The 22379-nt window shown below is 39.1% G+C and overlaps 1 protein-coding gene across 5 annotated transcripts in view; it reads right to left on the bottom strand.

The window, feature by feature from the left end:
- The window catches only part of Ntrk2 (neurotrophic receptor tyrosine kinase 2), a 369930-nt gene that overhangs the window by 338043 nt on the left and 9508 nt on the right, over window positions 1-22379 (bottom strand). The window lies entirely within an intron of this gene.

Below are 22379 nucleotides of genomic sequence, written 5' to 3'. Positions count from 1 at the left end.
AACGAGGATGATCGTCTCGTAGCTACCTCACAGCACTCATACACTACACACACACACACACACACACACACACACACACACACCCAGCAAGGAGAGCAAAATGGTCAATCTTATTGAAAAGGAACTATGACTGGCCAGGTTTCATGGTCAGTGACCAGTTCAACATATTTTGATTTTTTTCCTTTTCATCACTTTTCCCTCCCTTTTCAGAGTATCACCAGTGTACAGAGGTGAAACTTTCTTGAAAAATGCATCTACCACCCCTCACATGGGTTCCACACTCATGGTGACAGCCACAGGTATGCTGGTTTCCTCACATTCAAGGGAAAATCATATTTTTCTTAACATTCTAAGAAACAGTCACTTCCTCCTTTGACCTCCTGGAACACTGGAATGCATTTCTCCTTCCCACTTCATCCCTCCCTCCCCTTCTCCCCACCTGCTTTTCCTGGCCCAGCCTCCTCTTCTTCTGCCCTTGTCAGTAACACATTAATTTTTCCTTTGCTGAACCACATGTCACAAACCCTGCATGGCCCTTAGGAACCCACATCACCTCCTCAGACTCCAAATACTCAAATATAGGGGATTAATGACTCTGGCTGATAGTGAACTCTAGACCCTTGGCCATGATGACTGGCTTAGAAGTGTTCATGAGACCTCAATCAGATCCAAGAATGACACAGATCTGGGGCTTCCAGTGTAATTTTCTGCCACAAGGAAAGAGATAGTCCAAGAACGAAGTCACCATGTATAAGAAAAGAAAGCTAATGAGATACAATGAGAGACAGAATTCTGAAAATACTACTTGAGCCTCTGGATCCAGCCATATAAAGAGAGACATCACTAACCTAAAGTCTGATCTGGATTTATGTCACTTGCAATCAATAAAGTCCCAAGTAGTAGGAACATAGCTAGAGAAACTACCATACTGAGCCAGGGGCTGTGGCACATACCTATAATCCCAGTGGCTCAGGAAGCTTAGGCAGGAGGATTGTGAGTTCAAAACCAGCCTCAGGAACTTAGGCCCCAAGCAACTCACTGAGACTCTATTTCTCAATAAAATACAAAAAGGGGACTGGGGATGTGGCTCAGTGGTTAAGTGCTTCTGGATTCAGTACCCAATACAAAAAAAAAAAAAAGACCTCTACTATCCTGGAATTGCCATACTCTAACTTGTACTACAGTTATTCAAGTATGTGTTTCTATTTACTTTTCCTAGATCACGCTATATTTGAAAATAGAACTGTGTTTATAGTTCTTAATATGCACCACAGTACCTAACTTAGTCCTTATACAAGGATGGATGGATGGGTGGGTGGATGAGAGGAAGGAAGATAGAAGGTTGGACAGATGGATGGGTAGGTGGGTCAATGGACAGAAGACTGGATGAATGGATATACAGGTAGGCAGACATATAATCCTTGGAGTTACAAAGTACTGCAAGAATTATTTGAAAATATTTAAGATACATAACATATTAAGACACTGAAAACAAATATATATCCCTGATGTTAATTAGGTAAAACGAAAAAACATTAAACAATGATAGAGAATACCCATCTATAGGTTCCTTCTACCCAGTGAGGGAAAGAAACGGATGAAGGTATACTGCAAGCGTTTCGGCAAATATAAAAAAAAATAAAAACAGATAAATTTTCTGAGGGTATAAATTTCACCAATGAGAAATAACTTTAAAATGATCCACACAAACATTGTCTCATCACATAAAAAAGCAGCCTCCAAGATAGAAAGGCATCTTCCTTTCAAAGATCATGGTTCTCCTCGACACTCAGGGCCTGTCATGCCATAAATGTGCAAGAAGGAAGCCAGTAACATAAATAACAGACAATTCCCTTCTCTCCTTCCACCAGATTCAGAAGAAGAAAATATTTTGAGATTTCAGTTAAATGCTCACTTTACAACATCAAGTATTTATGAAGTGTTTCAAAAGCATCACAGTTTAGAGACATTTTTCCAAGACTTTCATTGCACTAATATTTTCAATAGAGACCACAGTGACCTCACTCTTCTAAATTATCTCATAATAAGCACTGCATTACAAAAAGTCATAAATAATTTTAACACTTTTTTCATGTCACTGGCAGCAGAAAAGATAGAAAATGTAGGCAAGGTTTCCTTTAGGGTTACCAGCAGGACTTCCAGATAAACCTATCCTCTCCTTGCAGCAGAGTTGGCTTGGTGCCTGTCATTGCTCTGAAGTCACATGGAGAGTTCTGCATCTGTCTTTACCGGGATCATCACTGTATCCCCCATGATTTTGACAAGCACCTGACACTCAATAGGTACTTAACCAAAGCCTATGAAACAAAGCACTTGTCTTTTTCTTTTCATTATTTATTCCCTTTACTTTATTTTTTATTTTATTCAACCATGTATTTAACTTGTAAACTTCCTAGTCATATTCAATAAAGTGCAATGAGCTAACAGATATAAGAGAAAGAAAACCAGGAGCAGAGACATCAATGGGGCCAGAAATTAGGTTTAAAAATACATATACTCATTAGGAAAGGGCCAGATTTTTAATTCTAAGCTTTCTGGTCACCAAAATGCAAGAAAAGAGGAGCAAAAATTTTGTATAATTTCATAATATTCATGAAGAGGAAAATTAAGCAAAGCACAACTGTTCTTGGATTTAAGACCATACAGGAGATTTTGTTGAAAGCCATCAAAAGAACCGTGTGAAATTATGAAAAATGGTCTTCTACTGGGGAAGAAGGAATGCCCTGGGTAAATTTTTTTTCCTGGCAATATGGAAACCAAGAGAAGAGCTGGATGTAAAGATTGGCAAGCGCTCCTTCAGCAGTAAATTCCAAGGATGCCCCCTGTAAGTTACCATCTGTGGAGATGTCCAGTCTAGCTGCTAGCTATAAATCGCTCATGAAACCTGCCACTAAAAGCCATCACTAACTAAGGAATTTTAAGGTTAGAAAGGAAGCCAGCGAAGTTAATTACAGGCCATCCACAGAGGGGAAAACCTCAATGGCCGAGAAAATGTGAAAAACTGCTCATCTCAAAAGGAATATGAAATGCAAATGAAAATAATGACATTCCATTCCTCTCCCGCTGCAGTGACAAAATGTTTACCATCTGACAATATAAACTTATAAAGCCGGGTGTCTCTTACATTATTGGAGGCAGTGTAAATGGGTTTAACCACTTTGAAGAGCACTTATCACTATCCTGGAAAATTATAAAGCAGAACCCTCTGTGGCCCAGCATTTCCATGTCTAATTATTCCCAGAAAGAAATTCTCACACATGAACACAAGAGGACAGATGGAAGAATATTCACTGTAAGACAGTCAACAGACTAATCAAAAGCCAGAAACAACCCCAGTATCCATCTACCAAGAAACGAAATTTTAAAAAATAAGGTATGGTAAAAATATATATTAAACTCAAACCAAATCTATATTTTTAGCAGAAAGAGATCTCCATGTTAAGTGGGAAAGAAAATAAGCAAAATTGCATACAAATATACACATACAACATGAAACAAATTATTTGAAAGTATAAAAATACACAAAAGCAATACCACGTAATCAAGTACATGTAAAGGATAAAAGTGATTGCAGGAGAGATTAGCTGGGGAAAAGAGAATAGTTATAAAATAAAGACACTTATAACTTTAAGCAACTTATTTTATTAAATTTTTGACCTATTTATTTTATCAGAAAAGATTTGCAAGAGGAAAAACAAAATGTTAAGGCTTCACTCTGAATATAAGTACATGAAGTCGTACCATGCTTTTTGGAATATTTTTTTAATTTATGAAGAAAAGGGGAAGGAAAGAAGAAGAGGGAAGGATGGAGGGAGAAAAGATGAGTGAGATAGAAAGAAAAGGAGGGGAGTAGCAAAAGAAAGAGAAATGGAGACAGCCATACAAGCGAAATAATGCAGGAAAGCTGGACCCAGCGGACCAACACACCTGCTTTCAGTTCCTGGTACTGTAGACCATTCACAAGACTAACAGGACAGCCTCCTGCTTCCTGCCCCAGAGCCTCTGGACAGAAACAGAAGAGGAAGGTACATACTGCACTGCCCCCTCCTGGTGACTTCCACCTGCCTCCAGGGGATCCTGGTAACACTAGGCCTTTCTGGCTCTTTCATCTCAGCCAAAGGTCCATCAGCAGATTTCCCCCAGAAAAACCATTCCCCATCACTCCTGTCACCATGCTGTGGAACTCTGAGAGCTCAGCTTAATAAAACATATCTCCAAAAAGGATTTAATTTCCCAAGAAAGCTGAAGGAAAGACTGGCATTTTGGCCTGGGTCCATCTCAGGAGCTTTCTTTCCATGACGACCTCTGGCTCCTCTGACCTTTGCCCAGGGTTCTAGAACACTTAGGCCCCTGAGGTTTTCATGCACAGACTCTCTGACCTAGGCTTACCCCAGAGGAATCCCACAGGAAGTCACCATCCTCTAACCTGTAGAGATTGACTTCATTCTTTTTAAGGCAAGTTAACAGCATTTAAATCATGACAAAAAGACTTGGTGGTTTGGGATTTTTGAAATTTAATACCCCTTAAGAATATCTCTCACATACCTCTTTGAACCCCCCAGGACCTCTGACCCTTCTCCTACCCACTGGAAATCTGTTAGGAATTACTGTTGGCCGCCAGCATCCTATGTTGTCCAAACATACCTTCCTCCTTCCTCAAGTCCATATATTGGATGTCGGCAAGGACTTCATATCATGAAAGTTACTTTTACAGCCTTTTCCCCCGTGTATTTACTACACCCCCAAACTATTATCTACTGCCCTAAAAGTTGGATCTCATATGTTAGGGATACCTCAATGTGCTCACCCACATCTATCCTGACACTCCACCCAAATCTAACCTGAAATATCACTTAAGTGACTGGTAGGTGACAACAAAAGCTTTTTCCAATCAAAACATGAATTGACAAGAACTTTTTTTTTTTAGCATTTAGAACTTCTTAAAACTTATAATTAAGAATTAGAGGGAAGTGAGGTGCTCTTTGTATCCACAATTTTACTTTTCTATTAACCTAACAAACCAGCTGAACTGTTAACTTCTCAACTGTAAAGGTCCAATTTGTTTCACAGCATCTTTAGTTCCCAGCAAAGCCAGTGTCCATAGAATGTCTGCACTCACAGACGTACTGACGTACTTGAGTTTTATAACATAACCCCACTGGGGAAAACCAAACACATACACAGATGCATGAAAAATATACAATAACACTAAATGAAGATTGTGATCATACAACAACTTCATCTATTGTGTAGAAAGCAAGGAAACAAAGTAAATACAATTACAGAGGAAGATGGAGAACCAATTTTGAAAGCAAAATTTATCCAAACTAAAAGTGAATTTAGATTACAAGCATACAACAGATTCAAATCAATTACTTTTTCTTTATGTTAAAAACCAATTTTTCTTGGCAGATGGGCATTTATTTGCCTCAGAATCCATCAGTCTCAGGGATTTAATATTAGAAACGGACTCTAGAGATCTTCAGATTCAGTGGCTCTGGATCTTGAAGAACAATGGATGCTGTCAGGGAAACAACGCCCATTCCACAGTGTTTGAAGAGCCAAAGAAGAAAAGGTTCCTAACAGAGATGCAAGTATCTGTACTGTGCAGGCAAAATGGAAGAAGCTACAAAATATGATTGAAAAAAAAATCAGATAGACACACACATGACTGGGCAGGTCAGTGAAGGTTTAAATGGGGAAAAGATATTGATATCAAGCCTTGAAAGTTGACAGATGAAGAATCTGAACATAAGCAAAGTTCACAGTACATGTCATCTTGTTTTGCATTGTCACCAAAGCTTCTCCATTCTCAACTTGACATTCAAGACCTTTACTAAGACATTTTCCTGGGAGTAAAGAATTTCCTCTCCTTAGGCTTAACAAAAAGATGGCTTTGGGGGAAAGAAAAGAGGTTCTTTTAGAAAAAAATTCACAGAAACATTTCTGAATTACAGATTTCCTGGAAAGGGTCCTCAATACATTTTAAGAGATTTCACATTTGCTTTAACAAGCTATCAAATAATTCCTCTACATAATCTTCCCAAGCAACAAAGAATTGTTCCAATACATCTTTTCTTCATGTACAGCAATATTACTCAAAAATAAAGTTTCCCCTTAGCTTTGACTTATTACCTGAACTGTACTTTAAAAATACGTCAAAACAAAATGAAAACATCCGTGAATATCGCAAACAGTGACTCTTCAAATGTAATTACTTTCTGCTATCCCAGCCACCCACACCCCACCACCAAATACAGAGAGAGATTTGATATAAGTAGATACACCTCAAATGCCATGTGTGATTGTAATATGTCCCCAAGCTTAGAACCAGGAGTTGAAGCACTTCAACTATGATAGGATTCTCTCTTCCATAAAATTTCTTTCATAGGGAATACAACAATCCATTTTTTTTAAATCCCTTTGTTCCCTAGGTCCACAGCTAGGCAGCTTCAGTTTCTCAACAACAACAAAAATCAATCAATCAGTCAATAAATAAATAAAAGCTGAGAAACAATGTAGTATCTGTGGGGACATGAACGGAAAGAGTATTGCTATGGTTTGGATGTGAGGTGTCACACAAAAGCTCCCATGTTAATGCAGGACTGCTCAGGAGTAAAATGATCATGGATTATGAGAACTGTAACCTAGTCAGTGGATTCATCCGCTGGTTTGATGGTTCATAATTTGAATGAACTAACTGGGTGGTAACTGTAAGCAAGTAGGGCATGCCTAGAGGAAGTTAGGCCACTGGAGGTGTGCCTCTGGGGTTATTATTTCCTCCTTGGTGCCTCCCTTGCGCATGTTCTCCTTTTCTCTCTTTCTCCCCCACTCCCCCACCCGCTTCTTGGCTGCCGGAGCTGAGCAGTTTTTCCTCCACTACACCCTTCCACCATCATGATGTTCTGCCTCCCCTCAGGCCCAGAGTAATGGAGTTGGCCAACCACAGAATGAATCTCTTAAACTTTGAGCCGAAATAAAGTTTTTCTCCTCTGAGCTGTTCTTGTCAGGTATTTTGGTGATAGCAATAGAAGACTGACTAACACAAATACCAAATAAACATTCAAACTATGAATCTGAATGGCCTACACTAGTATGCTATTAAGCACCTGCACTTCCAGCTTCATTTTGGCCTTGAACTTAGACGTAGCACAAGAAACATGCTTTCTGTGGAGTAAAAATGTCACCAAGACAATGCTGTGAATGCTTCTTCTTCTTCTTCTTCTTTCTTTTTTTTTTTTTTGACAATGCCAGATCACTTCCCCAAGGTCACATACCTGTCAAATCAGAATTTGTGCCTAGATTTACTTGCCTCTTAAGTCTGAGCTCTATACCAAATCGCAAAGACTGTGGGCTTCTAAGTCTAGCACCTTCAGTAAGGAGTCATTTCCAGAATTTCTGCATAATGGATATTCACAAATAATCACAGCCTAACAACAACTGGTAAGGAAAAGGATACTTTTTAGGATAATGTCCTGTATTTTATCTACATAGAATTATAATAGGAAATAAGAAATAGTCACAACCTTACACAATGTCAATCTCTGAGAACTGAAGCTTCCGAGAACAGTCCAAAAGCCCTGGGCATTTAAGTATTCAAGAGCCTGGAGAATAAATGGTACAGTACGAAGGAGAACTAGTTTCACCTCTTACTAGGCCCTGTGCCTCAACTGCTTTGTCTGTAAAATAGGATAATAATAGGAACTGCTTCATGAGGTTGTCAGAAAAACAAGAAAATTGGTCCACATCTGAACACTTCAAATGATGGTGGTTGTTATTTAAAAGGAACAGAAGACGACATTCAAGACTTGACCTGGTTACTAAGTAGATGGTAAACCTAATCTCACTTGGCTGTCAGTGCCCACATCTGGACTTGATAATGTCAACATTTCTCTTTAATATACAAATTATAAGAAAAATTCCCCAGAATATTATGAATAAAAAACTTACACTCTGTATTTTTCTCTGAAAGTTTATAGCATCATTCTTATCTGTCTCTACTAACAAGGAGAGTTCCAACAAGCAACACCACAACTAACAATCAGAAAAACTAATTATGGAAAAAACAATACTCAAGATCTTCAAAAAACACCTTCGTCTTCCTCAGGACAATATAAATAATTTGACTGATTAGCATTTTCTCCCATGCAGATTTAAGACTTGAGCTGGGCACAGTGGTGCACACCTGTAATCCCAGGGGCTTGAGGCAGGAGGAACTCAAGTTCAAAGCCAGCGTCAGCAAAAGTGAGGTGCTAAGCAACAGTGAGATCCTGTCTCTAAATAAAATATAAAATAGGGCCGGGGCTGGGGCTCAGTGGTTGAGTGCCTCTGAGTTCAATCCCTGGTACCGACCCCCGCCACCCGACACTGAATAAAACAAACAAACAAAAAAAGATTGGAAACCAGTCCAAAAATAGTGTGATGGATAGATTTTATAACCAGAGTACCCAAAAGTCACAGCAAGCAGCACATGGTCCAGACACTGTCAACACAGCATGTTTTTCTTATGGTACTCATTAACATTTAAAATTGGAAATTTTTCACATTTTAAATATCTGAATTTTCATGTTCTCTTTTTTAAAAAAGTCTACTACAGCGAACCAATATTTTTTTTTTCCTGGCAACCATCAGTAGGAGCTCAGTAGCACTACTGATAGGGGTTTGGAGAACTGGCCTTGGCTATTTCACTGGCTTGTGGAAAGATTTTATGACACCTGATTTAATTCTTGCTTGTAATTTCCTCTGAGACTTCAATGCTCCAACTATTCTCGTACATTGATAAGAGATGTATAGAGATCCCTAACACGAGTCTCATCAAATAAAATGACACAGAAACTACAAGGAAAAAAAAAACACTCAAAAAAAAAGTGACTTCTATTTGTTCCTCTGCTTTTGAAAAGGAACAAAAACAGAGACATAACTAAAAAGAATTCCATGCTTAATACAGTGATGAATATAATCTCCAGGAGAAGAAAAAAGTGGATGTTTTGGTGACAATTTTTTGGTTCCAAATAATTTACTTAACATCATATTATAGTTTATATTAGATCTCAAATCTTTTGATAGCTCACACTAACCTATCTCAGCAAATGGAAAGATTTTATGTACACAGGCAACATGACAAGGTTAAATTAAACCATTAAGAGCTTTAGGACAGAAGTGGTCCTAATACTGAGCTACCGTCAGGAATGTGGCTTAATACATATTGGGGGTTGGTGAAATCTAACATCAGTCAATCAGAAACCACCAGAAGCATACGTGAGCTCATTCAGTCACTTGGAGTATGCACTGCAGCTAATTCATCCTGGCAGGCTCAGGAGGACTGAAGGCACCACAGGAGCCTGAGGGAGCTTTTCCTATGGCCAGGGAAGCCTCCTGATCACACCTGCTCCTAACTGCTTCTAGGCCAAAATCATCTCTGCTGCTCTGTGGGGTGGCACTCTGGGGTCTCATTCATTTGTCCAAGTTCTGGGCAGTCACAGAGGTGCTTTCCCCACATGCATGGATCTGCATGCTGGGACCTCTGCAGCTCATCTTCGTACTCGAGCAGGGTGGCTTCCACCTGGATGAGCACGTAGGCTGGGCTGCTCAGTCTTTGTACAAAGATGTCAGCCCTACCATCTGCTTGTCTGGTTTGAAAAGGGAATAGCCAGATCTACCTTAACCAGCAAAAGAGACAAAAAACTTCCAGGCTCTGGTCAGAAGAGATAACCTCAGATCATCTACTTCTATCAAAGCCTAGTTCAGCAAAGGACACGTGGGGATGGGAGCCTGAGATCCTGTGCTGAATCCATTCACAACTGGTAATGGGAGGTTAAACTCTGGGACCACTTTGGACTTCTCACAGAATTGATGTCCTTGTCACTTCCCTCAGTCCTTACTGCCTCTTTCAGAAAGAAGAAAATAAAATATACTTCTGCATTTTTCATAAAAGCTGTGCACTGCATCACTCATTGTCCCTGCAAAAGAAATTCCTTTCAGTGCCTAGTGCCAGACAAAGCTGGGTTCCTGTGGAATTAGTAGGCATTCTCCTTCCTAATAATGAGTTTCTCTTTTTGCTGCCAGGAAGTTGAAGACAAATGTTGGGTTCAGTTACAGCAACTATGTCAACCATTAAGGGTAGCTGGAGTTCTGATCTTCTTTTCTATTCCTTATTCCCTCTCATTTTTACCCTGTTAACCTTATTATATAAATTGGTTATCTTCAATTATTCAAATACTAATGACAAATTGTCACATTTCTAATATTCATTCAATAAAAATTAAATAGTCATCACATATAATATGCTGAGTTGATAGAATGACCTTATGGTTATTTTTAAGAAATGGGTTAGCAAATAATTTTATCTATAATCTTCCTATTTTTTATTTTATTTTTTACATTTTAGAATGAATGCTTATGAAAAAAATGAAACTCCAATCCAAAACATAAATTATCTGTTTTCTAAAAATGCCTTTTCCTCTTTCCCTGTTATTTCAGGCAAACCAATGTTCTATTTATGAGTCGTAAGGAAGAACTGCCAATGATTAGCCTGAGCTGTAAGAATTCTGAGAAGCATTCAAGTCAGCACAGATCACAACAGAATACAGTTTTGAAAGCTCTTGGCCTGCAGTCAGGCCAAATCATTCCATACAAAGAGAAATTTTGGAACTGATATTTCTGTTCCAGCTTCAGGATAGATCAAGCACGGCACAGAGAAAAACGAGCATCAGGCATAACATCAAGAAAGGAGAACAATTCAAGTGATAAAAGTTTAGGATTTATATGAAGGTCTGTTTTGATTTTGGCATGATTTTTCAGCCAGCATTTACAGGCAGTGGGAGTAAGAAAAGAGATATAATACAAAGGGCACTTCCAATTTTATCTTCAGTGTTTCAGTTCTCAGGTTAACTTTTATCCATCTTTTTTAAAAATGTTACTGTATTTTTTATACCTTTATTTATTTATTTTTATGTGGCGCTGAGGATCCAACCCAGTGCCTCACACATGCTAGGCAAGTGCTCTACCCCGAGCTATAACCACAGCCCCAACTTTTGGCCATCTTTATCGAAGGCTACAGATTACTTTCTTTGGAGCTAAACTACAAAAATGCTAGTGGAAAGGAATCCCAAGTATAAGTGGTTGTGTAAGGCCACAATAAAGAGAGTTATTTTGCAGAAAGGAAGTGTGAATGCATCTAAAATTCCTAAACAAATCCCTTATAAAAACCTTTAACTGGGGCTGGGGACGTGGCTCAAGCAGTAGCGTGCTCGCCTGGCATGCACAGGGCGCTGGATTCAATCCTCAGCACCACATAAAAATAAAAAATGAAGATATTGTGTCCACCAAAAACTAAAAAATAAATATTAAAAAAAACCCTTTAACTAAAGGGACATGCCATCATTTAAAAAGACACATTTTTGAGGTATATGGAGCAGTCACATTCATGGAGAAAGTAGAAGAGTGTTTGCAGAGGCTGGGAGGAGCTGGTATAGGGAGTCAATGCTTAGAGTGTTCAGAGTTTCAGTTTGCAAGATGAATAGCATTCTCAAGTTGAAAGGTGGTGACAGTAGCCCAGCATGTGAGCCTATTTAATGCCATTGAAACATTTTTAAATGATTAAAATGGCAAATTTTATGTTTTGTGTATTTTTCCACAAATTTTTAAAAGAAAAAAATTGTATTTTCTAAAAGCCTTGCAACTAAAGAGTGAAAAACAGTTCTAAAAGGGGAAATGGAATACAAACTGATTACCTCCAGAGTCCAGAAGAACTGCTGGTAAACAACCTGACAAATGAAATGGACCAGGACTACTGAACACACCAAAATTGCAGAACAAAGGCTATGACCTGAATAATAGTGGCTAAATTTGACTCATGATTGCTCAGCACACAAATGGTCACTACCCCAATCAACTAAGCACACCAGGTCCTACCAGACAGGAGTAACATGTAAACAAGCCAAAGGGCACACAGGAGAGCCATGGGGTGCAGACCCCCTTTACACCTGTCCTCAACCACAACACCTGCTCAGTGCCAAGCACAAGGCACATTCTTTTGTTTTTCAGTTTTCCCCCAGCCTCTAAGAATCTGTCCTCCCTCAAAACATGCTTAGGGCAGACACAAAATGAAAACTAACAGTATAGTGCAAAGTGTGTCTCCTACCCTGCTACACACATTTCACATACATCAGCTCAATTTAACTGAAGAAATTCAAAGAGGAAGGCTTTCTTATTCCCCCTTTTTCCAGATAAGGAAGCTAAAGCCCAGAAGGCTTTGGTAACTCATCCAATGTAGGACAGGCCACCCACCGTACACTTCCTAAGGAAGCTCTTACCACAGGGATAACTCACCTACACAAACTCCCAAGAAAAACAGAAAAATAAATTGGTCAATCCACCTATGCATGTCAACTTATACTTGGGATTCCTTTCCACTAGCATTTTTGTAGTTTAGTTCCAAAGAAAGTAATCTGTAGCCTTCAATAAAGATGGCTAAAAGTTGGGGCTGTGGTTATAGCTTGGGGTAGACCAAATAAAGTCCCCTAGAGAGAGGGACCAGGCAGTGCAATGGAGGACCCATCTGGACATCCTGGCAACCCCCACTCCATGTTCTTAGGGTGCATAACGTGTGCATATCCTGATTCAAAAAACCATGATAGGCCAAAACGACCATGCCACAGAGGCCAGACTGATAAGGTGGAGGTCTATTCTAACTGGATCACAGAGCCCTAAGCACTACAGGCATGGGCCTAAGCACTTTGAAGGCTCTCACTCTGTACTCCTCCAGCAAGTTCCTCCACATAAGGCAAGGAAGTAGTGCAGAATGCTCCTACCTAGAGATCACACCCTCCCTTCTTGACCAGATACCCGGGATCCCTGAATTCCTGCTCCCAAACCCTGAGTCCCCTCCTACGGCCTGTGCAGGCCTTTCCTTTGTGTCTATCCTCCTAAGAGTATATATCATGCCATGGACATGCACATCATTAGGCATGCATGATGATGCAGGATAAAGGCAGAATCCAAGGTTGCCACCTGTGTTACTGTTAATGGAGTTCAGCTATGCAGTTTAAACTGTCCACATGACGGCATGTGAGGTCTCTTGAGTTATTAGGAAAGAGAAGGGTGAGACGATCCAGCTTGGAGGGCTTCTTTTGTACCCTTGAAATAAACTGCATAAAAGGCATAGAAGTAGAAGTTGACCTAAGTTTTATTACACAGAACCCAGAAAAGTGCCAGGTGAGAAGACATGCTCAAAACATATCTGTTGACTGATAAATGAATTAATGGAATTAATGCATCAATTAATCAATCAAACAAAGCACATATAAACAGTTCATATCTGCCATTTCACTTATCCATGAGAAAAGATGGCTTTTCCAACAAAATATCTGTCACCTCTAACTATACATGTATAGATATATCTAAAATGCAATGACTGGAGAATAAGGATCAAATAAATTCTAGGGTAGGCTGGGTAAGTAAAAGGCTCAATGATACCCTCAAGGCACCTGGAGTTCAACTACAGAAGACATTTTTATTGTTTTTTGAAAGAAAAATCCCCTGAAAGAATAAATAAACTAGTTAAGAAATTAAATACCAGAGGGCCACATAGAATTACCATGAAACCCATGATTCAACCCATAATAAGACTTCTCTCACTACAGTTAAACATTATATGTCAGTTCCATAATACCAATTCCTTTTTAAAAATTTGACTTTCAAAATACATATGAAACCTAAATCATTTTCACTTGTATGTCTATTATGAACATACTGCATTGTGTAAACATAAACAAACGGATGTTATTGATCTCAAGGGAGGATTATCTTTTTGGATTATTCAACACAATCTGTTCACCTATAGACTCCCTCACTCTATTTTTAAAAGCCTTACAATCTTGTAAGTCTATCAGTTGTTTTATGATCAGTTTTGCAAACAACTATCAAAATGTTTGAGATGCCTAATAGTGTTAATTATTATAAATATAAAGGAAGCCCCATGAAACATTCATAGGATAAGCCCAATGCAACTTTCATAGGATAAGCCCAATGCATTCTGACAGCAAAGGAACAAAAGTATAAGTATCAGATGGTACATTAAACCAGCAGCGACACACAATTTCTTTTACTCCTGATGTTTGCAGTTCTTTGAGAAAAATGAACAGCCTCTACCATCCATACTACAAGAAGGATAAATCACATCTGAAATCTCACTTCAGCATCGCTTTTTATGTGAAGCACTATAAATGCAGTCACAGGGAAAACTGCAATTGATCCACAAGGCTATCCATTATTGGCTATTACAGGACAGAAAAGGCACAAATCTTTCTCATTAGACCTATTTGTTTGTTGGAGATTGGATGTCCCCAGAATGATTCTTTTCCCTGGATTTATCTCTGTTGCTGCGCTAGCCTGTTCTGCATTTGTCTTTGTCTGTTTGCCTTCATCCTCCAACTCTTCTCTGTCCCTCCTTCCTGCAGGATACACAAGCCACCTGCCTTCTCAAGGCTTTGCCTTTTTTCATTTCCACATTGATTGCTTTCTTACGGTACATGAACAAACTCTGTGCATTTTAATTCTATGGTGGTTATTTATATAAAATCAACATTTTAACCTGATAACTTGAGAAAAGTCATGTCTAAAGATTTACATATTGATGACCCAGAAACCAACTCATAAATATTTTTATTTGGAATTCTATATGATAGACTTATATAAGTGTGGGGAGAGCACTCCTGTGTGTATATCCTGTGTATGTGCATAATGTGGAAAACTACGACGTTTTGTTAGGTTTTTAGGAAGGAGCAATAAACAAGGCTCATATGGTCCCGAACTTCATACAGTTTATATACTAATGATCTGTACAGACGGGTGCATATGCACGTACTTAGTATACAAAGTGACCTGCATAGCAAATAGGAAACATGGGACTGCTATAAGAGCACATGGTGGAGGGGACATAGCCCAGATGCCGAAGAGAGAAGAAACAGCATGGGAGCTGAGGCCTAAGTGACAAGCAGGAGTCAGCCAGAGGTAGAAGGCAAGGGGAAAGTTCCAGGCTGAGGGGACAGCCAATGCAAAGCCTCTGAGGTAAGTTAGAGTACAGCTCAGGGACGAAAGCCAGGGTGACTGTATCAGCCCTGAAGAATGGAAAAGACAGAAATATGAGGTAGGGGGAAAGGCTTTGAATTGGAAGACACAGGGCTTATAAGACTAGTTAGGTTGCAGCCTTGCCCTATACAAATGTAATGCTATCTTAATTTAAATGACCAATATAATATGGAGAGAGCTAGGCAAGTAGTTTCCGAAAATCATATGGAAAAATCACCATGCAATAGTTCTGAAAAAATTTTAACACTGATGATAAAATTCATACTCCAAGTAGAAAAAAATAATAATCATAATAAGCTTTAGGAGAGAAAAGTATAGTACTAGGATATTAAAAAATTGATTAATATAATAAGACAGATCCTAAACAGGCTCGAATACTGATGTAACCAAATTAATAAAGGAAAGGTACAATTAAGTAATTAATAGTATTGAAATGACAGGTGCAGTGGCCCCACACCTGTAGTCCCAGCTACTCTAGAGGCTGAGACAGGAGAACTACAAATTCAAGGCCAACAAGGGCAACATAGCAAGACCCTGCCTCAAAATAAAATTTGGGGAGCTGGGGGGTTTTCTCAGTGGTAGAGCACTTGCATTGCATGTGTGAAGCTCTAAGTTCTATCCCAGCACAACAACAACTAATAATAATAATAATAATAAGAAGAAGAAGAAGAAGAAGAAGAAGAAGAAGAAGAAACATATAAAAATTTTAAAGGACTGGGGGGTACTTCAGTGGTAGAATGCTTGCCTAATCTACAAGAGGCCTCTCGTTAGATCCTCAGCAACAAAATAAAAAAGAAAGGAAGAAAGAAAGAAAAATAAAAGAAAGAGATGAAGGAAAATAAATAGTTTTGAGACACTTCATTGGCTAATCAGTTACCTTGGGGAAAGATAATAAAACAATTGTTATATCGCCTCTCAGGTTTTAAAAATTCAAATGGAATAAAGTTTTAAGTGCAAAAACATGAAATGGTAAAAGCAATAGCAGAATTTTTAGGAAACTTGTTTGATAGGCTTAGAGAAGGAATGCTCTTCTTAGTCACATCTGCAACATAGAAACAATAAGGGAAATAGTTAAGTTTTACTTGAAAAACTGAGTCAGCTTTATAAGAAGAGAAGGAGAAGAGTCAGAGAGGAAGGATGTGGGGGGCATAGTATAACCCATAATTGACATTAGTAGACATGAAAAATTCTAGGCAAAGGACAAATGTTCCTACTGTTAAAAGAGACTTTGAGTCAATTTTTTAAAAGGCCACTATAGACCTATGGAAAAAAGAAAATGGCTAAGTGGTATAACAACCTGATTTACTAAAAAAGAAATACAAGTGACTTACAAACATATAAAACAGGTTTTCAATCTGCATCATAATTATAAAACTGCAAAATAAAAAAACCCTGAGATTACTATTTCTCAGGAATCTGATTGACAAATGTCAAAGAGTTTTGGTAATGAATAGTATTTACCTAGTTATAGAAAGCAAGTGCTCCCAGTTTTAGTGACAGAATAAAATTATTTGATCTCTTTGCAAGACAACTTGGCAGTATCTATCAACATCACAAACATCTCAAAAACCTCCTTGCAATTCAAATTCTACGAACCTTCCCTAAAGTAAAATCATGCAGGTATACAAGAACTTGCCCACGAGGATGTTCAGTAATAAGCTGGTTAAACAAAGCAGTCTATTCATTCTATGTACGTGCAAATAAGGCTGGTATACCTATGTTCATGTAGAAACAGTGTGTAGATACATTAAGTGAAAATCTATCAAGATGTAGAACAGTGGGTATAGCATGCTCTTATTTGTGTGTACACACACCAAAAATAGCTATCTATGTGCTATGTATGAAAGTAGACTATGGAAGGAGGCACACAAATTAAAAACAGCAGTTGCTAGTAGTCAGGAGGGGCTGAGGGTTGAAATATGTGGTAAAAGGGAAACTTTTCATAAGACATTCTGTATTGTTTGCATTTCTTATCATGTTCAGATATTGCTTTTTTTAAAAAAAAAAGTAATTACTAATAAAATTCCATAATAAAATGAATGCATTTCAGAGAAAAGATGTGCAAAATCACTCTAAAGAATGTAAAAGGCTCCCGGGCTTGAGAAGTCTTGGCTAAAGGCACTAACCTTTCCAAAGAAAGAATGTGTCAATCAGAATTGGTGCTGGGCAGTGAATAAAGGAGAGAAAAAGGAGTGTCCATCCAGGGGACATAGGTCTGGGCCAAAGTACTTCAAGTTCTACATTCCCTTTGTGAAGGCTCTCCCATTATGGAGATGGATGCCTCGGGCAAGCTTAGCTTAATGCCACTGAACATTTTAAATGCAGAATTAAATGCCCTTGCTCTAATTCCAAGATCACCAAGCAAGCTTCCAGTTATAATTTGTTCTCCTTTATAGATCTGCTAGTAGAAAGAACTGTTATGCTGATCTGTTTCTTTGGGTCCATGTAATAGTTATATGCTTATTTGTATAGGAATATGATGACAATCTGGTTTTATTTTTAAAAAAACTAAAAACAAACACAATAAAAAATAAACTTTGCATTTTAAGAGACAGGAAAGGAGTCCCAGGGCAATTACAAACAGTGATGTGATGGGATCAGCATTTTTAAAAGACCACTCTGACTATGAGACTTAGAGGCTGGGATACAAACTAAGCTGTTGCAGCATTTTAGGCAAAAGATAATAGTGGCATAAATTAAATCATTTTAATGTATGTACTTATTTGATGTTTGTCCACGATTCCAGACTGTAAGCTTGGTAAGAAAGGGCAGGGTTAGTCCTTCTCACCATATCCCAAGTACTGAGCACAATGTTTGACACAGAGAAGACCACAATCAATATTTAAAGAAAGAGGGAGATAGGAGGGAGTGGGGAAAGAAATGAGCAGTAGAGACAAAAAGAAGTGAAGAAAATTAAGGAATGTTAAGGAAACTGAATTGACAAGACTTGATAATAAATACTGGGGTTAAAGAGAGGAAAGAGTCAAAGTTTCTGGTCTGTATTCCTAACTGGATCATGATGCCATCCATTACAATAGGGAATATTGAAAATGGGTTTGGGGCAATGATGATGAATTTAATTTGTAAATGTCAAATGTGAGACACTATCACATATCTAAGAGGGGAGTTGAATAGGGAGTTGGGGTGGGAACACCAAGACCAAAGGAAAGGAACATTTCAACAGGAAGTGAGAAATGAAGCCAAGTTCTGCTAAGAAGTCAAATAAAGATTAGGACAGCAGAATATACCTCATGAAGGTCTTTGGGGACTATGGTAGAGTGAATTTGGTGAAGCAGTAGAGTGAGACTGGATTAGCAGGTGAGGAAATAGACTTGCTGAATACTGATCAGTCTTCCACGATTTAGCTTTGAAAGGAGAATGGAAAAGGCAGTGACTAAAGGGAAATGCGGGGGGGAAAAAGAGGGAACAGTGCTAAAGGCAAATGTTTTCAAGATGGGAGAGACCTGGTCCTACTTAAATGCCAATCTTTAGATGTTGAATGATAGAAAAAAAACCTGAAAATACAGGGGAGGTAAAATAAAATAAATAAAGTTCAAGAGGATGAGATCTACAATGGAGGTAGGGTGTTTAACAGAAGTTAAAAGATCCTCCAACTCTCTACTGAAATCAAAAGGAAGGCTGGATGCAGATATTTGTAACTTACACCAAAGCAATATGAGTGGGTGTAGCCACAAGAACATCAAAAATCATCTGACAGAAAGAAAACAATAAAACTCAGTTGGGTTACTGCTACCATAGATGGTAAGAACTGGGGATTGTACACATCCAGTCTACATATCAATGTCTCCCACTGTTCAGATGTGTATGCATTCATCTCTTCCACTAGATACAAGCTACTCAGGAACTTTTGGCCTTGGTGAACTATTCTATTTGTCTGTAGCATCCCAGTGTCCTCTCTAACAGTTGCAGAACTGAACTAATGTTTGCATGGTTTGATTTAGATGGCTGCCAGCTCATGCAACAATCAGGAAACAAGTGGCAAATTTTTCCAGCCAAGAAGAAAAGAAAACTTGATCAACAGAACAAGATTTTGATCTCACTGACTTCTTCTGCTGACGTAGGCCAAAAGGTAGGCCACTTGAAAACCTACCAGAGCTTCATCAATGGAAGATGGCTAGGCATGGACTAAAAATGTTGCTAAAAGACACACAGTGGTGGGTGTTCTGATAAGATATGAACATCTGAATTAGCTGACACAATTGCTTAAAATGCAGGTACATGGTACATGTTAAGAGAACTATATCCAAGAAAAAAACTAGAATTTGTTTCTATTAGTGGGAAACCATGGAAGTGCTGCTGCCTAGGATGGATGATGGCTGAGGTGAATACTTGGATTTGGAGAAAACCCACAGGCCAGAATTCTGCTTCCTAGCCACAGAGAACACTGGAGCAGGTTCTGTTGAGGTAGGCGTGAACAGAAAACGAGGTGCAAAGCTGCACCTCTACCACCCAGACTCAAAGAATGATGTAACAGAAAAGGAAACACTAGTGTCTCCCCACCCAGGGCTTCTTTCAGTTATATCAGGTCCCTGTCTATTGTCACCACTCTGTTAACCTTATTTAAGCCAGATTCAGTGAAACAAAGGTGGTCTACTTATAGGCCACTCATATGAAAAGAGTCCACAAGATTTAGAAACATCAGTGACTGACCGATTTGGACCAACAGGGTCTTTTAGGGTTTAGCACCCATCTAGTTCCTAATTGCCAGGATCAAGATGAGGACACACAGGCTGGTGAGGTCAAGTGGTCACCCAGGATCCCAGGGCTTGATACTGCTGGAATATGGATATGAATCTTGGCTTAGTCCATTTTCTGTTGCTATAACAAAATATATGAGGCTAGGTAATTTATATGAAAATTTATGTGGCTCATAGTTTTGCAGGGTCAACAGCAGGGAGTGGCCATTTGTTTGGCTTCTGATGAGGGCCTCATGGCATCAATGTAGAGGGGAGGCAGTTGCATACAGAGAGGCAAGTGTGTGAGATGGAGACAGAAGGAAAGCTAATAGGCTTTATAAAAACCCACTACTTTGGTATATAACCCAGTCCCACAAGACCTAACTCATTCCAAGATCTAACCAAGTCTCTCCAGAAAGACTTGAATCCATTAATGAGGGTGGAACCCCCATGAGATAATCCCCTCCCACTAGGTCCCACCTATTAAAGGTCCTACCACTTCTCAACAGCAAGACACTGGGTATGAACTTTCCAGTGCATGAACCTTCAAGGATAAACCACATCCAAAGTACATCAAATTCAAAATCCCATCTTCCTGTCCAAGGCTCTGTTCAGTTATAACAGGTCCCTATACTTTGTCACCTTCCTGTGTTAAACTCATCCAGCCTAAGTTCAACTAAATCAAAATACCTTAGATTTGGTAATTAAGAAACAACAGAAATGTATTGCTCATGGTTATAGAGGCTGAGAAATCCAATATCAAGGCACCAGCGGGTTCAGTGTATGGTGAGGACCCGTTTTTCAAGTGTGTCTTCATGTAGCAGAAAGAACAACTGAGCTCTCTCGGACCTCTTTTATAAGGTAACTAATACCATCTTTGAGGGTGTCTCCCTTATGACCTAATCACCTCTAAAGATCCCACCTCCCAACAGCCCTGCACTGAGAATGAAGCTTTGACACGTGAATCTGGGGAAGGGGGAACACAGACATTCAGACCAAAGCACCGGGGATGGAAGAGAAATATATAAGGAATGAAACCTTTTACATCATTCTTTGAGTCTGCGTGGTAACAGTGCAGCTTTGCAGGCAAACAGGGAGAAAACGAAAAGAAGTACTCTGGTTTGGGGATGGGTCTGGTTTTGAGACAGCGACTTGGTTTTCTTTTCTTTTTACTTTTTTAAACATATCTTGCTGGGGCGTTCAGAGGCCATCGGGCCAAGCTCTCTCACCCAACAACCCCACCCCTGTACACACCTGACACAGAGGAGTAAGGCAAGACCAGGGATGGGGAGCAACCCACCCTACAGTGAACAAGAGTCAGTGTGCCAGACATAGGACCCTCTTCTCCCTTACACAAAGGACCCTGGGACACTTAAGTAGAAAAAGCTCCTGCTACAAAGCTTTGGAAGATAAGTTTAAAAGATCCCATCTTTTTAAATTGCACTACTATTTTAGAAAGTCTTAAAACCCCAAATTCTGATATCTTTTGGTTTAAAATACATTTTTGCATTTATGTTGAAACCAATCAAAGAATCAGAAGATAGGCAAGTGGGTCTCTGAACCGCCAGGTTGGCTAACAAGGTTGATGCACTAACACTGACATACTTCACTCAGAGGAGACATCTCATCAGGTCCCTGCCAAGAGAGCTCCAGAACGACTGAAACAAAATCAAGAGTAGTTCAAGGAGGTAGGGCTTCAATTATTAGGAAATGTTTACAATTCAAGCTAATTAAATTAAAAGAATCACATGGAGTGGAGTTTTATCATAGATTTATATATTCATAGACACATGGTACAAACACAAATAGCATTCTGGATGTGTGTGTGTGTGTGTGTGTGTGTGTTTTTAAAGGATTCTTGGGATGTCAAGATTACAAGAAAAGATGAAGTGCGAAGAAGTAATTGGTATTTATTTACAATAAAAGGACCCTAAATCGTGTGTGATTGATAGTTTTATTCTGTAAGATGCAAATTTACTCAAGGTACCCAAATTATGTATCTCTTCATAAAAGTGTAACAGATTGCAAAGGAGCTGAGTAGAAGTCAAGGGGGTTGGGGAATGATGGAAGGAAAAAGAATGAGGTGAAGTCCGAGCCCACCTCCTTCCCACTGCCATGATTTTTATCTGTGGACATTTATTTAAATCTCCAGATCTCTCTTAGAATTGCCTGGGCTCTTGAAGTCAAATTGGAGCAACTAGAGACAGATCTGTAAGTAAGACACTAGATAGAGTACTATCCCTAATTATGTTCTGCTTGACCAGAAAGCCTCAGGCAAACCAATTAACCTGACAGTCCCTCGGAGGCTGTCAAGTCTGTCCCACCTACTTCAGAGTGAGGTATTAAACCTAAATAAGTAGATCCCTCTAAAGTACCTTTTGGGTCCCAGGGGAGAAGCCCTGGCTGAAACCAGAGGTATGTCTCAGAAGTGTGTTCTTACTGGAAAAGTTATGGATGACACACAAAATAGCTGAATGAATTCTGTGTTAACAATCCTGAAGTCTGCTCATGGGCTCAGGTGCTGAGATCAATTACTAATCTCAGGGCATGTGGGAAGTCGGGGGGGGGGAG

Source organism: Marmota marmota, unplaced genomic scaffold (genome assembly GCF_001458135.2).
Source record: "Marmota marmota marmota unplaced genomic scaffold, marMar, whole genome shotgun sequence".
NCBI lineage: Eukaryota > Metazoa > Chordata > Mammalia > Rodentia > Sciuridae > Marmota > Marmota marmota.
Note: the sequence above shows the minus strand (reverse complement) of the source record. Positions and strands in the feature narration are given on the sequence as shown.